The 16,482-nt window shown below is 34.6% G+C and overlaps 1 protein-coding gene across 1 annotated transcript in view; it reads right to left on the bottom strand.

Annotated features, from left to right (window-relative positions):
• Window positions 1-16,482, bottom strand: part of Ush2a (usherin) — a 759,580-nt gene that overhangs the window by 675,148 nt on the left and 67,950 nt on the right. The gene's annotated exons all lie outside the window — the stretch shown is intronic.

The raw sequence follows: 16,482 nt of genomic DNA, 5'->3' as shown, positions 1-16,482 counted from the left end.
GACACCAGTGTGGACCCTGCAGAACACTACTGAAGTAAACTCACTCAGAGGGAGTGAAGCTCACCTTCCTTTTAAGACTGGCAAGCTGGGGGGCCAGGTGAGGAGGACCTGGAAACTGAACAGGCACATGTGATTGCACACAGCAACTAAGTCTCAGAAAACTGTAGACCTTGGAAGTGGCAGGCATAGGGCCTGCTATTTATCTTCTCAGTACAGTTAGTTTCCCCACTCTCTGTGTGAGGTCAGGGAACACCTAGGATCCTGACACATACAGGTGCTTGGTTGGCTGTACCCCAGCCCTGGGAATAAGTGGAGCTAATCAGTCTGGAGGAAATTCCAGCAGAATTTCTTTTTAATTCTTTTTATTATTTTCAATTTCCCATTTTCTTCTGTCTTATTTTTTTTCTTATTATTTTGAAATTTTTTATTAACATAATATTGTACAAAGGGGTTTCTTTGAGGTATTTACATACATGCATATAATGTACCTTGATCAATTTCACACTGTTTATATTACTTTTTCCTTTTTCTTTTTCTTTCTATTTTATGGACCATAATCACAGTGTCTGCTCAATTATTTATACACACTTTCAATCCTCACCAACCTGGTATACTAGATAGCATTTCTGGAATATTGTCACAGAGGCAAAACTAACAAAATGGTTTAAGGTGAAAAGATTTGTACCCATTGAACTCTGCACTACAGATCTACCCTTCCATCCATTTATTCAGCAAATATTTATTCAGTAGCTACCATGTTGCAGACAATCTTCTGGCTCCTAGGATAGATAATAGAGCAATGCAAACAAAAAACCCCTGCACTCATAAAATGTATATTCTACATGGAAAAAGAGACAACCACAGTAAGTCTAAGGTATTTATTTATTACAACGAGAACTTTGGGGAAAAAACAACAGTATAATGAGGACCAAAAGTGAGCAGTTGGCACTTGTAATTTTAATCAGAGAGAAAGAAAGACGTCTTTTAGACGGTACTATTTAAGCATACCTAAGTGTGTAAAGAGTCAACTTCATGCACAGCAAGAGATAAAAAGTTCTATACTGATGAAGCAATTAATAAGATAAAGGCTCTATGATAGAAGTATAACTCAATATTGAAGAAAAGATCAAAAGAAATGTTGCAAGAAATCAAGTCAGAGAAATACTGAAATCAGATCACTTTTGTATTATAAACTATTGCAAAAATGTTGACTTTCATTCTGGGGAAATAGAGCATTTGGACCAGAAAAATAATATGTTTGATTCAGATTTAATAGAATAGCTCTGGCTGCTGTGTTACAAAGAAAATGAGGGCAAAAGCAAAAGCATTGAAAGCACTATGCAGTGACCCAGGCTGAAGCAGCCTACCATGACTTGGACGAGGATGTTTCTGGCAGGGGTGGTAAGAAGGAATCAAAACAAGAAGAAATTTTGAAAGGATTTTTCTAACACACAAGATTTGGAATGTGAGAGAAGTATTGGCAAGACTGACTCCAAGGGGAAGACTATGGGCAAGGGAATTTGTGGTCTAAAAATACTTTTTTTGTGGTACAAGGGTTTAAACTCAGGGCCTACACCTTGGGTCATTCCACCAGTCCTTTTTCTGTGATGGGTTTTTTAGAGATAAGGTTATCCTCCTAATCTCTGCTCCCTGAGTAGCTAGGATTACAAGGGTGAGCCACCAGTGCCTTGCTAAAAATACTTTTTAACAAAGTACACTTTCAAAATAACATTCAAATGGACATGTTAGGAGTCTAATATATGTAGCAGTCTGGATTTTAGGATAGAATAAAAATTGGAAGTCAAGTAACTTAGATGATATTTGAAGAGATAAGACTGTAGATAATCTTCAAAGGACTGAGTACATATAGAGTTGAGAATGGAGCTGAGTCCTAAGGCCTGGGATACCAATATTAAGAAGTCACATAGATGAAGAAGATACATTAAATCAAACTGAGAAAAATAAACTAGAAATCCAGAGGCAAATCAAGAGGTGATGGAGTCTCAGATGCCAAGTGAAGAAAATATACTAAAGAACAATTGATCAACTCCATTACATGATGCTGATGGAACAAATAAGGAAATTACTTAAAATTCACTATGAGGCTTTTGATGTGAACATCAGTAGTATTTTGACAAATGCAGTTTAAGTGTAGTGGTTAGCTACATCTAACTGCAGTCACTAGATAGGAAAACAGAACCTTGAGACTCCAATTAGTGAATGTGGGAATTTTACCAAAAGAGAAGGAGCAAGGAAATGATACTGGCTGCTGAAGGAAATAGGGGGGTCCAAGCAACTGTTTTTCAATAGAAAAAGGATCATGTTTTTATGCTCATGAAAAATGTCCCATTCATACAAGAAACCATTCATAATATAGGAGTAAATGGGGGGAGATGCTGCAAGAATACTACTGGTCAGATGCAGATTACATGTCAAAGATGGGTATAGACAGCAGTCGTGAATATTCAGAAGTTCTTTTAAGATTTTTGTTAATTTTATAGTGAAGTGGGAAGTAATGTCAGCTGAGTCAAGATAAGAAATGAGTTCAGGGGAAGAAGAACATGTATAAGCAATTGTCATGAGATGGGAGGTGAAGGGATAAGGGAAATACACAGTAACTGAATGGCATCATTAGTGCACATGTGGGGTTTGCAGTCAAGAACTTAAGGTGAGATTAGTCATGCTGATTAGGTACACTTAACCAAAACTGTGGCACTGCCAAGGTAATACCAAAAGTGAGAAAAAGGCAGGGGAGTTAAGATGCAATGCAAGGAAATCATGATAGAGACTTAACTTTACACTAAGTTCAGAGAGAAGAGAGCATATCAGAAGTGAGGGAGAAGTTTGATCATTTGAAGATTCCAGAGGAGTTGTAGGATTGTGAGACCCAGAATACAATGGGTATAAGCTGCTTGGTACAATTATATGTAGAACAGATAAGGAAATATAAGAAATCTGTGTGCTATAGAAAATGATTAAGAAATTCTGGACAGACACCTGTTACAAGGCACTGAGACTAAACAATGTTGCTCAGCACAAAAGTCACATGACCACAAAACAGATACAAAAGTTGAAGCCAGAGATAAAGTTAGGACACATAAAAGTATCCAGGAAAAATCAAACTAGGTTACTAGAAGATCAGTGCCTGATTTTTACTAATAAAATCTTTGGGGTCATAGCTGAGAGAATCTGGAGGGTTGCAAAATTAAGCACAGTGTGCCAAAGAAAGAAAAGGGGTGCATGTAATGTATTGCTATGTCTGGTTTACAATTAAAAAGTTGCAAGGGAGGCCACGCCCAGTGACTTAAACCTACAATCCTAGCTACTCCAACTTCTCAGTGTGAGGCCACCCCAGGAAAAAGTCCCAAGACCCTATTTCATTCAATGTCTGGACTCAGTGGCAAATGCCTATTATACCAGCTACTCAGGGAACCACAAGCAGGAGAATTAGGGTCTACGCCACTCCCATCTGAGAACTTTTCTCAAGAATAACCCATACAGAAAGGGCTGGTGGAGTGGTTCAAGTGGTAGAGTTACTGCCAAGCAACTGTGAGGCACTGAGTTCAGCATCCAGTACTGAGTACAGCATCCAAAAAATAAAGAAGAATGTTGTGAGAAACTATCATTTTGCTATCAATCAACCAAAACAAGCCAAACAGTTTAGAATTCCAGAGAACCTAACCACAAAGTGAGTCTGTCTGCCAAACAATCTATATAGCCATTTTAAATCCCTCAGTAAATAGACGTCCCAAAGAAACTTGAATAAAATTCTACAAGTTTAGAAGCCTGTCACAAGGAAGTTATACCTACAGAAAGATAAAAAGTAGAGGAATACAGCAAAGAAGAAGAAAATCATCAATATACAGACTGGAAAGAAAGATTAGAATTCCAGAGAACCCAACCACAAAGTGAGTCTGTCTGCATTTTGATCTTATCCTCAGAGATCTGAAACCAGTAGTGAACCAAATCATACTGAAACTGTAACAAAGCCCACATACAGACAAACTTCAGTTTAATTTGATAGTATTTCTTTCCTGTCCCTAACCCCCATTCTATAGGATTGATAGAACAGTGTTGTTATTTTGGAGGTAATTATTATTTACTTCTATATCTTCCATTCTTTTACATAAAATCTGTCATATACTAAAAATAGTTTAAGATACAGGAAAAAGCAAACAAATGTGACCCATTGAAAAGATGTGTCATTAGAAAGAGACGCAGACATGACCCAGATGTAATCTGAAAATATCTATGATAAAAATGTTCAAAGATCTAGTGAAAATATGAACAAATATGAATCTAGTGAACCATGTATGTGACTAGATGTTGCAATGTGAGCAGAGAGATGAAATCAACAAAAACTAGCCAAATGCAAGCACTTTAAGTAAAAAATATGACTTAGAAATCAAAAAATTTCTAGATGGATTTAACAGTGGCTTAGACACAATAATAAGATGCATCAGATGAATACAAGAGAGTCAATAGAAAGTATCCAAATAAAAACACTAACCAAAAACAATGAGTAGGGAAACAAAAACAAATACAAATGTGTCTAAAATCTTTGGGACAATATCCAGGCTATGATAAAAATATAATTAAAGACTTATAATTAAAACCAAATATGGAGAAGAGAGAAAAGAGAGAGAGAGAGAAAAAGGAAAGAAGGAAGGAAGGAAGGAGAGAAGAAGGGAAGAAAGAAAGGAAAGAGGAGAGGGAAGGAAGAAAAGCAAGGAAGGAAGGAAGAAGATATTTTTTGTGAGGTCAGAGTGTCACTATGTAGCCTAGATAGGCCTCAATCTCACAATCCTGCTGATTCTGCCTCCACTGGCCTGCTTCATCATACTCAGCTCAAGGAAGAAGATTTAAAGAGATTGTTAGCAAAAACACCAAATTCACATCCAAGAATTTGAGCAGACCTCAAGCAGAACAAACACAATGAAAATCATCCCTTTGTATATCATAGTCAAAATGGTAATATGAACAATAAAAAAGAAACATTACAAGCTTCAAAGGAAAACAATATACACCATATCTGGAAACAATGACATGAATGATAGTGGACTTCTCACCAAACAGTGAAGGCAAGAAGAAAGTAACATTCTAATATAAATAATGATGGTAATCAATATGGAATCCAAAAGCCAATGAAAATATCCCTCAAAAGTAAAGACCAGTTAAAGGAATTTGCTGAAAAGTTATGGGAATTTGTTTCACTAGACTGCACTACAGACAATGGAAAAAATTCTTCAGGTGGAACCCAGGATTTTTCATATGGTTGCCTAGACAACAAAATGTATTTTCAAACATGTACTGTGTTATTGTTCTAAGTTAAAATTGTTTCCCCTGCCTAAGAAAAACTTGGCATGGAACCAAAAAAATTAAATATGGCTTATGATTATTACTTTAAAATAATTAATTTTTCATAAAGTCAATAAACAAGTAATATCTAAATTAACACTAATACTTATGACAGCAAAATTTCTTTGACTTTCATGAACAAAGCATACATTATTTAAAACATTTGTAATCATCTCAAAAAGTGTGTATATATCTATATATATATATATATTACAAATGAGAAAAAAATTAGGAAATAGGATTGAGAAATTAAATTTATTGCCAAAGTTACTTGGCTCTTAAGAAGCAGAGCTGGTATTCAAACCCCAATCTGTTTTTTTCTACATCGCATGCCTTGCTTTTCAGACACTAATTGAGGTAGTGATAATAATTTTTACTTATAATGAGTTAAATGTTCAGTGCAAATTGATTTTCTTCTAGCCATGTGACCAATACAAAATTTAAACAAGCGAAATTCTTCAAACTACCCTCAAAACTGTGCAATTTAGGCATATAAAGTTGAACTTCATTTACAGTCATAAAATGAATCCACTTTGTGAAATTCTTCCATTACTTACTTTGTCCAACATTAGAAAACACTTTTCCTTTTATTATGAAAATACACTTTACTAAAAATAATTGTGATCAATACAGAAAGACATTTGAAAGACAGTAACTTGCAATTCTACTCATAGAGATGAACATTGTTAACATTCTGAATAACACTTTGGCATCTCTCCTTCCAGACTTTTAAATCTGTATATTTATAATAACCCATATGTTACACATTAAGAGATTCCCACCTACTTGGTATTTTTCATGCAATAATACATATTAACCCATTTCCATGACTTTGTCATGGTGTATTACTATCCCACTCTAGCTATAAATTTATTTAAATAGTTGGACAAGGTGGCACATACCTGTAATCCCAGCTGCTTGGGAGGTAGAGGTAGGAGGATTGTAAGTTCTAGGTCAGCCTAGGCTATATATATATATATATATATAGAGAGAGAGAGAGAGAGAGAGAGAGAGAGAGAGAGAGAGGCTATATATATATATATATATTTTTTGTCACAAAAACAAAATAAAAAAACTAAAGAGCTCAAGTGGTAAAGCACTTGCCTAGCATACAGTAGCACTGGGTTCAATCCCCACTACACAAAGATGATAGATGATAGATAGATAGATAGATAGATAGATAGATAGACAGACAGACAGATAGATAGAGTCAATTCCTTTTTGAAATTTTTAACTATTCCAGTTATTTGCTACTTTATATTTTTTCTACAGTGAATAGTTTCAGTATATATTTAAGCCCTTATCTAATTATATTCTTGAGCTAATGCCCTGAAAGCAGATCTTAGATTGAGTTCCTCTCACAATTTTTACTTTTGATAGTTTGTCAGTTTATACCAAACTCTTTCCCACCCTGGTATGATTACATTATTTTTCCTGGCCAAAGTAGAAAATGATAAGCATTGTGAGAATTTTAAACAGTTTACAAGTCAAATGTTTCAATATTTTTCTTTCATGTTTTTGGACCTTGTATCATGCTAATAAGAAACTTCAGAATGCTGGATTATAGAAGCATTTGCCTTCATTTTCCTCTACTAACCCACGATTACTCATTTTACATTCAAGCTTTAATTCTCAATAGTTTTTATTTAGTATGGTTGTGAGTCATACATTTTAACATCTCTGTTTTTAAACTAATTGTCCTGATAGCACTACTAGGTAGCCCTCAGGCAATGGTTCAAAAAGCAACCCCTCTATAAATCTATGTTCCCTTGATTCCTTTATTCTTCCTCTCTTCCATTTGCCTGTCTTAATTCATCAGTTTCTATACTTTTCTATTCCTTGTCTTTTCCCTACTTCCAAACAAACATTCTCTCAGAAAAAAACCTTAGCATAATCCTGGCTGAAACAAAAGGAAAATGGAGCTTCTGTAGCTAAGAATAGAAAAATAGACCCAGGGGACACTGTAGAAATTAAAAGATGCAATCCAACTTCAGAATTAAGAACAAGCAAATGAATTAAGATGTGCACAAAGGAGAAAACTCAGAAGGGAAAGTAAGTTAGAGTTAGCCTCAGATGAATACCTTTCTCATCCCTGAGCATTCACTTTAATAGATACTCGAATGTCTATTCCTTGATGATCAACGATCTTCTTAGGACAATGTTACGCATTAGAACACCTAATGTAGGAATTCTCAATTTTAATAGGGAATAAGAACTCTGTTGATAAACGACTTCAGAAATAGTTCTAAAACATTGTTATTCACATGACTCTGTAATTCTAAATCCAAAATTTGGAGGGCTATAACACAATGACCACAATGACATTTGTGACAGCTTATAACTGTCTATCTGCTACTACAAACTCCCCAAGCCATAGACCAACCAGAACACTGAAATAAATCTATAACTTGAAGAAAATATCCCCAAAGAGGACCTGATACACAATGGTTGATATGGTCTAAGGTGTTTTGATTTTTATATTTAGAAGTCAGCCTAAAGAACTCAGCTTATCTCATTAATATGTATAGGTGATTGTCCTGTGAAAAACATTCCTTTCTTTAACCGAATACAATTTTCTAAAGAAGGCAATGACAAGTCCTGCAGGAACAGAAAGTGTCATTGCAACATTTTTTCTTTAAAGTGATATTCAAAATCTCTGTAGCAGCCTACATACATTGGAAAGTCATCACTTTCTGGGTTCAGAAAGACAGAATCAAGTTCAAGGTAACCAGAAAAAGACAGAAAAGATACATCTTGATCTTCTGTAGGCCCTCACATGATATGCCTGTGTTTGAGGCAATGTCTCTTCCAAAGCAGAGACATTCGGACTGGCACTGCATGAGAACATCTTTAATTTAGCTCACAGAAATCTCTTGCACAATTACCTCTTCTGAATGAAACCATCTTGGATATAGACAAAACTATGGAGGACAGTGACTTAATTTTTTTTATTTAAAAACAGGAGCAAATGAGAGAAAGAAAATGATTTATAATAAGTCCATGGGAACATTCTGTACCTATCTCTTTTCTGATTAGAGAGGTGGCATGGAGCCTGGCTCATTAGGCAGAAGTAATGAGCCAGTGGACGTGCCATCTCTAATTAGAGAAAAGATACAGTAGGTACAATGGTACCTGTAATTAATAGAGTAAAGATAAAAATTATTTCAAACAGCCTTTCCCCCCATAGCTCTTAGAGGCCCATAAAGGAGAAAAGTGTAATAAAAACTAACATTTGAAATAAACCCTTTTCAAATTATATGATTTCCAATCACAAGTGAAAATTATTTTGACATAGTTTAAAAATAAATATCATCTTTAAGTCCACACTGTCTTTTTGAAGCATTAATTCCATGTTTAGCATATTAAAGCAGAATAGAAACAAGTCATTTAACCCTGCAGTACAAAGTGGACAAAGTTTATGACACTACCAAATACTTTGACCAACATTTGGCACAATAGCACACTTTTAGAAGTACTGATGGGGATTAAACATTGAAACAAGCCTCACACTATTTAATGTGTTACTAAAAAATGCTGCATGTAGAGTACTTTATAAAAGTTTTTCAATACACTAATTAATGAAGCACAGTTTCTAAATGCAGAGTTTCCTTAAATTGCTGCTTTTTCACATGGTTGACTTGATCTAAGATCATATACAAATTAAAGTAATAGAGTCACGTATGGATTTTTTTTTTGCTTTTGATCCTTAGGACAATCATATGGAAAGATTATCCTTACCTTATTGTTCCACAATAAGAAAACTGATGTTCAAAGAAGTTAATAGTGGTTGTCACTTATTGGTTTGGTTTGATTTGGTTTCCTTTGTTTTGTTTTGTTTTGTTTTTGAGACAGGGTCTCACTACATACCCAAGACTGGCCTCAAACTTAAGATCCCCTTGCCTCAGTGCAACCATTGTGCCTATCTCTAGTTGTCAGTTACTTCACATTTACATAATTGTCCTAATAGCCTTGTGTATTATGTATTAAAATGCCACTCAATAGATCAAGTTGAACTAAACAGAGCAAAGGAACATACCCAGGCTTGTTTGACACCAGAACTTGAAAATTTAACCAAATTTAACATTGCTTTGAATATCAAAATTATATACGTTCTTTCTTTAAACAAGACATGACTTTAAATAGCTCCAGTCCCATGGGGATAAATCTGAAATTGTCTATTATTTGAAAACTAGTAACAATTCATAGCTATATAAATATCTAGAGGACAATCCTAAATCCATTTACATTCTATGCATGTGTTGCAAACATTTGAAAACTTTCAAGTAACTTTTATATACAAAATGACAGGATTATGTAGCTATTAAGAATGACTTTAGTAAGGTCACTGGTTACATTTTAAATGATAACAAAATGTAAAAATGAAATTACAAAACAAAATCAGAAATGAAGTTAAAAAAATATACAAAGTGGCTGGGTATGGTGATGCATGCCTGCAAACCTAGTTATTTGGGAGGTGAAAGCAGAAGAATGAGCAAAAATGCAAGACCTTATCTGAATAAATACTGCAAGCAAAAGGGCTGGGGCATGGCTCAAGTGGTAGAGGCCCTGAGTTTAAGCCCCAGCATTACACACACACAAATACAAAGTGTAACTGCATGAACTCAGTACATGTTAGGCCAAAATGGAGAACACTGAAAGCGCCAGACACTGATGAACAGTGCTGGTGGGAGCACAAGAGCTCTCATGCATTAGTGGTGGGAACGCAAAATGGTGCAGCTATTGTGAGACAGACAAACCTTTAGCTAAATTAAGAAAAGGAGAGGGAAGACTCTAATAACTAAAATCAGAAATGAATAGGGACACATTTCAGCGAAACCACAGATCAGTGATATGATTGTGATCAGCTATGTGCCAATAAATTTGGTAATCTAGAAGATCAGAGCAAATTCCAAGACATATACCCCTTACCCAGACTGACTCATGAAGAAATGGAAAACTTGAACAGACCAATAACAAGTAACAAGACTGAATCAAGAATCCAAAGTTCTCATCCAAGAAAAGCGCAGGACTGGGGAAGTGTCACTGCTGAATTCCATCAAAGTTTTAACAACCAGTGACAATTATATTCAGTTATTCTAGAAAACAGAAGAAGAAGGAATTCCTCCAAACACATTTAACAAGACAAGCATCACCCTGACACCAAAACTAGATAAGAACACACAAAAAAAATGAAAACTACAGGCCAATAACCTTGTTGAAAAGATACATGAAGTTGGGCACCAGTGACTCATGCCTGTAATCCTAGTTACTTTGGAGGCTCAGGCCTGCCTGAGCAAAAAGTTTGTGAAACCCAGTCTCAACAAAAACGTAGGCAATCTGTCATCTCAAGCTACACAGAAGCCTGACATTGGGAGGATCACAATTCCAGGCCAACTTGGGCAAAAACAAGTTTGTGAGATCCCATATTAGAAGAAAAAAGCTGAATGTGGTAGTACAAGTCTCTAGTCCCAGTGGCAGCAAAAATAGAGGACTGTGGTCCAGGCTGACCTGGGCAGAAAGCGAGACCCTTTCTCCAAACTATCTAGAACAAAAAGCGTTGCAAAAAGGACACATCTCAAGTGATAGAGCACATGCCTAGCAAGTGCAAAGCCATGAGTTCAAACCATGCAACACACACAAAAAAATTAGACACAAAATCTTAAACAAAATGGTATAAGACTGCCTGCCTAGTAAGTGTGAGGTCCCAAGTTCAAACCCCAGTGCCACACACGCACACACACACACACACATAAAAAACCTTAAAACAAAATGCTAACAAACTGAAAACAACAGCACATTAAAAAAGTTATTCACCATGGTAAAGTGGGATTTATCCCATGGGTGCAAGGATGGTTCAACGTGTGCAAATTAACAAATGTGATATACCACATCAACAGAACGAAGGATATCTCTATGAATGTGGAAAAGGCACAATAAAACTCAATATCCCTTCATGATAAAAGTGCTTACAAGTTAGGCATGCAATAAATGTATGTTAGTATAATGAGGGACATTTATAAAAAGCTAACTGTGGGGAAAAGCTGAAGTTTTACTTCTAAGATGACAACAAGGATGCCACTTTCACCACTTTTATTCAACACAGTACTGGAATTTCTGGTCAGAGCAGTATGGCAAGAGAAAAAAGAAAGGGCATCCAAATTGGAAATCAAAATGTAGTCTGGAGATGACAATTTATTTCACATAGAAAATCCAAAATCTCCCCCAAAACTATGAAGGTCAATAAATGAATTCAGCAAATTTGCAAGATACAAAATCAACATAAAAGATCAGCTATACTTATACGTTGACAGTGAATTACCTGAAATACAAATCAAGGAAACAATTCCATTAATTCCATTTATAATAAATACAAAAACAATCTAGGAGCTGGGTATGTGGCCCATATCTATAATCCTGGCTATGCAGGGAGAGATGGGAAGATCACAGTTCAAAGCCAGCCCAGGCAAAAAAGTTACTTACTGAGACTCTATCTCAAAAATAAGTCAGGCATGGTTGTACTCACCTGCAATCCCAGCTATACAGGAATTAGAGATAAGAGGATTGTGGGCTCAGGCTGGCCCAAGCAAAAACATGAGTCCCTGTCTGAAAAATAACTAATTAAAAGGGCTAGGGCATGGCTTAGGTAGTAGAGTGCATGCCTATCAAATGGAAAGCCCAAGTTCAGTGCACAGTACAACCAAAACAAATAAACAAACAAAAAACTAGGGATAAATTTAACCTACAGGGTGAAAGGTGAAAGAGCCCTGCAATGAGTACTGCAAACATTGATTAAAGAAATTCAAAAGGACACAAAAAAGTGAAAAGGCATGAATTGAAGAAATCAATATTGATAGAATGTCCATGCTACTCAAAGTGACTTACAGATTTGATACAATCCCTATCTAAATACCAATGGCATTCTTCATAGAAACTTAAAGAAACATTTGATATTTTCTTTCACTCTGCAGTGCTAACTTTGTCGTAAAGTGAATATCTGTATATGTTAAGATAGGTTTGTGTCTGAATTCTGTATTCTATTCCAATAATCTGTCTATATTTGGGTCAGAATATTAGTTTTAATTACTATTGCCTCATAAATGCTTTGATATTGGTCAGTGTAAGTTTCCCAGCTGTTTTTCTTTCAAGGTTGCCTTGGTTTCATTTGAGTTTTAAAAGCAATATTTCAATTTCCCAAAAAAAAAATCTGTTGGGATTTAAATCACTAACTTTTGGGAGAATGGATATCTAAACAATATCAAATATTTCAACCCATGAATATTTCATTTTAGCAATGTTTTAGCTTTCTGTTGTATATATTAAACTTATTGCTACATATTTATTAGCTGGTTTTTACTTGACTTTATTTATTACATAGAACAGCTACTATCCAAAAGACTAAAGATAATAAGTGCAATTGAGAACATGGAGAAAAGGAAACCCTTGCACAGTGTTGGTTAAAATATATATATTAGTCCAGCCATCATGGAAAGCAGTATAGTTTCCTCAAAAATTAAAAACAGGTATTCAATAATCCCACTGTGGAAATAAATTCAAAGGAAATGAAATCAATATGTGGAAGAGACATCTACAATCATGCTCATTGCAACAGTATTCACAATAACAAAGAAATGGAAATAACCTATGCCCACAGATAAAGAAATGTGTTATTTATACACAACCATTGAAAAAGAATAAAATCCTGTCATTTGCAGCAAATGGGTGGACCCAGAGATCCTAGTGTTAAGTGAAATAAGCCAGGCACAGAAAGACAAGTACGACATGATGTCACTTATCTGTGGAATCTAAAACTGTTCACCTCATAAAAGTTGAGAGTAGAATAAGGGTCACCAGAAGCCAGGCAGAAGAATAAGAGGGGAAGACTTAGGGAAAGGTTGATCAATAGGCACTATGTTACAACTATAGATTATAATAATAATTACAATAAACTATAACAATATACTTTACATTTCAAAAAGGTAAAAGAAATGATATTGAGTTTTCACCATAAAAGAAACAAGAAATGCTTGAGGGTATTTTATGTGATTTAAACATTATATGATGTATACCCATATCAAACATTACATGGTTACATGGTACTCTATTTGTATGCTTTTTATATCAGTTAAAAATACATTTTAAAATATTTCATCCACTTTTGAAGACAGTTTGGTACTTTTTACAAAACACATCTTACTATATGCCCAGTAGTTATGTTTAATATTTACCAAAGGAGTTGAAAACTTATATTCACACAACTTGTACATGGATGCTTATAGCAGTTTACCCATGATTGCCAAAACTTGGAAGCAACCAAGATGTCCTTCAGGTGAATGCATACATAAACGTTAGTACATCCATAAAGTGGAATATTATTTAGTATTAAGAAGAAATAAGCTATCAAGCCATGAAAAGACATGGAGGAAATTCATATTACTCACTAAAGAAGGTGATGGTATATGGTTGATAGACTTCCTATACCTATATGAAACATAACTAAAAAAGCTCTTGCAATTGATTGGAGTGAAGTGGGGAGGAGGCTGAGGGGGAGAGATGATGGGGGAAATGTAAATAATATACAATATAAGTCTGATCAGAATTGTCACTTTGAATTCCCCTCTGTATAATGAATACATCCTAATAAAAAATGTATAATAAAAAAAGAATTGGTTGGTGAAAAGCATCAATAAAAAAGCCAATATAAAAAGGCTAAAACTATGATTCCAAATAGATGTTATTCTGGAAAAGGAAAAATGATGTGTGAAAGCATGTCATGACTTGAGATCATGCAGACTGTAATATAAACTATGGACATTGGAATGATGATGAGTCAATGTAGGCTCATCAACTATAAAAAGTGTAGCATTATGGTGGGGAATGTTGACACTGGGGAGCTATGCGATGGGTGCAGAGAATAACCAGGAACACTGCACTTTCCACTCATTTTTGCTATGAAAGTAAAACTGCTCTAAAAAATAGTCAAGTAAAAACCAGCTAATAAATATGTAGCAATAAGTTTAATATATACAACAGAAAGCTAAAACATTGCTAAAATGAAATATTCATGGGTTGAAATATTTGATATTGTTTAGATATCCATTCTCCCAAAAGTTAGTGATTTAAATCCCAACAGATTTTTTTTTGGGAAATTGAAATATTGCTTTTAAAACTCAAATGAAACCAAGGCAACCTTGAAAGAAAAACAGCTGGGAAACTTACACTGACCAATATCAAAGCATTTATGAGGCAATAGTAATTAAAACTAATATTCTGACCCAAATATAGACAGATTATTGGAATAGAATACAGAATTCAGAAACAAACCTATCTTAACATATACAGATATTCACTTTACGACAAAGTTAGCACTGCAGAGTGAAAGAAAATATCAACTGTTTCTTTAAGTTTCTATATTAATCAAATATTCTGGTAAGAAAAAATGAACTTTGCTCTCTACCTTACATTATATATAAATGTCCATCCCAGACTCAGCATATACCTAAACTGGAGAGAGAAAATAATAAAGCTTCCTAAATAAAGTATGAGAGGACATCTTTATGACATCAGGGTTTGCTAAGACATTCTAAAATGGACACAAAAAGTATTAAGTATAAAAAAATTGATAAATTGAATTTCATGAAACTAAGGAAGTTCTGTTTATTGACACTGTTAAGAGAATGAAACTACAAGAAGTAGCCTGGAAGACAATATTTGCCAAGTGTCTGTCAAAGTATTTTTATTCAAAATATTAAAGACCTCCTACAAATTAATAAGAAAAAGACAAACTACCCAATTAAAAATTGGCATAATAACTTAAGTAGGTACTTCGTATAAAGGCATATCTACATGGCAAATATGCACATGAAAAAATTGTCAGGGTCATTAATCATCAGCAAATGCACCATGTATCCACCAGCATGGCAAACAACAGTACCATTTGGCAGTACTAAGAGTCTGTAAGGATTTGCAACAGCCAGAATTCTCAAACATTGCTGGTTGGAATATCCACTTAGGAAAATTGTTTACAGGTATTTTTTAAAACTAAACTATAACTACATGCAATATCTATACATCTATGGGCTCAGTGCTGGGTAACAAGAATGCAAGAATACTCACTGCATATTTTCATGATAATTCAAGAACAGACAACAAGGTGATAGAGCTCTCTACTGATAATATTCTATGTAGTGGTCTATACTGAATACCTTGTGAGATCTTTGGAGGTGGTACTTAATAGGAGAGCCTCTTTGAGATACTGGAAATGTTGTCTAACTTTTTCTAAATGAGAGTTACACAGGTGCAGACAACTATTAAAAACTCATCAATATACTCGTCATTATGTCCCTAATATTTATACACTATTTTGCATGAATGCTTTGCCTTGATTAAACATTTCAAATAACGTTTTAAAGTATCTGTAACACAAAGTTTACAGGCTAAAAACAACTAGAGAAGGTAAATGCAACAAAATATTATGAACACCAATGGGTTTTAAAAATAAATAACAAGCTATGTAGTGTAAACACAGGTACACAAGGAATTCACACATGAAATGCAATCAAGACATCTGAAGCATCTACTACATACCAGATGTTTGAAAAGTACTAATGCCTGATACAACATGGCACTTAAGGTACTGAAGTCATCATCATCATCTTAAAGTTGGGATAACCACAGTTTAATGAGTTTTTCCAGATTCATATACCTAGTAATTGGGGACAGGGGATTGAAACTCAGGCAGATGGACACCAGGTTATCTGTACTGTCAGGTAAGTGCTCAAATATATTTATAGGTGTATACTAGATAGAAATATAAATATGGATAAATATATTCTAAAATGTATGTATGCAGTATTTTCTACCAAATAACTGTTTGATAATATTGAAACGCTAGAAATAATCTAAATATACATTATAAGAATTGTTATAAACTCTACAAAGGCATAGAATGCAGCCATTATAAATGAGAAGGTATATCTAAATGAGAAGATTTATTGACATGAAATGTGCTTGGTTACATTTGGAGAGGAGTATTTATTTTTAGAGGGCTTAAAGGAAGTGTGTGTATTCCACTTTCCTTTTTGGAAAGCTATTATATTGGTAACCATATCTCTCGCTATATGAACT

The sequence above is a fragment of the Castor canadensis genome, chromosome 11 (assembly GCF_047511655.1).
Source record: "Castor canadensis chromosome 11, mCasCan1.hap1v2, whole genome shotgun sequence".
NCBI classification, from domain to species: domain Eukaryota; kingdom Metazoa; phylum Chordata; class Mammalia; order Rodentia; family Castoridae; genus Castor; species Castor canadensis.
This window is presented reverse-complemented; position numbering and strand designations above follow the sequence as displayed.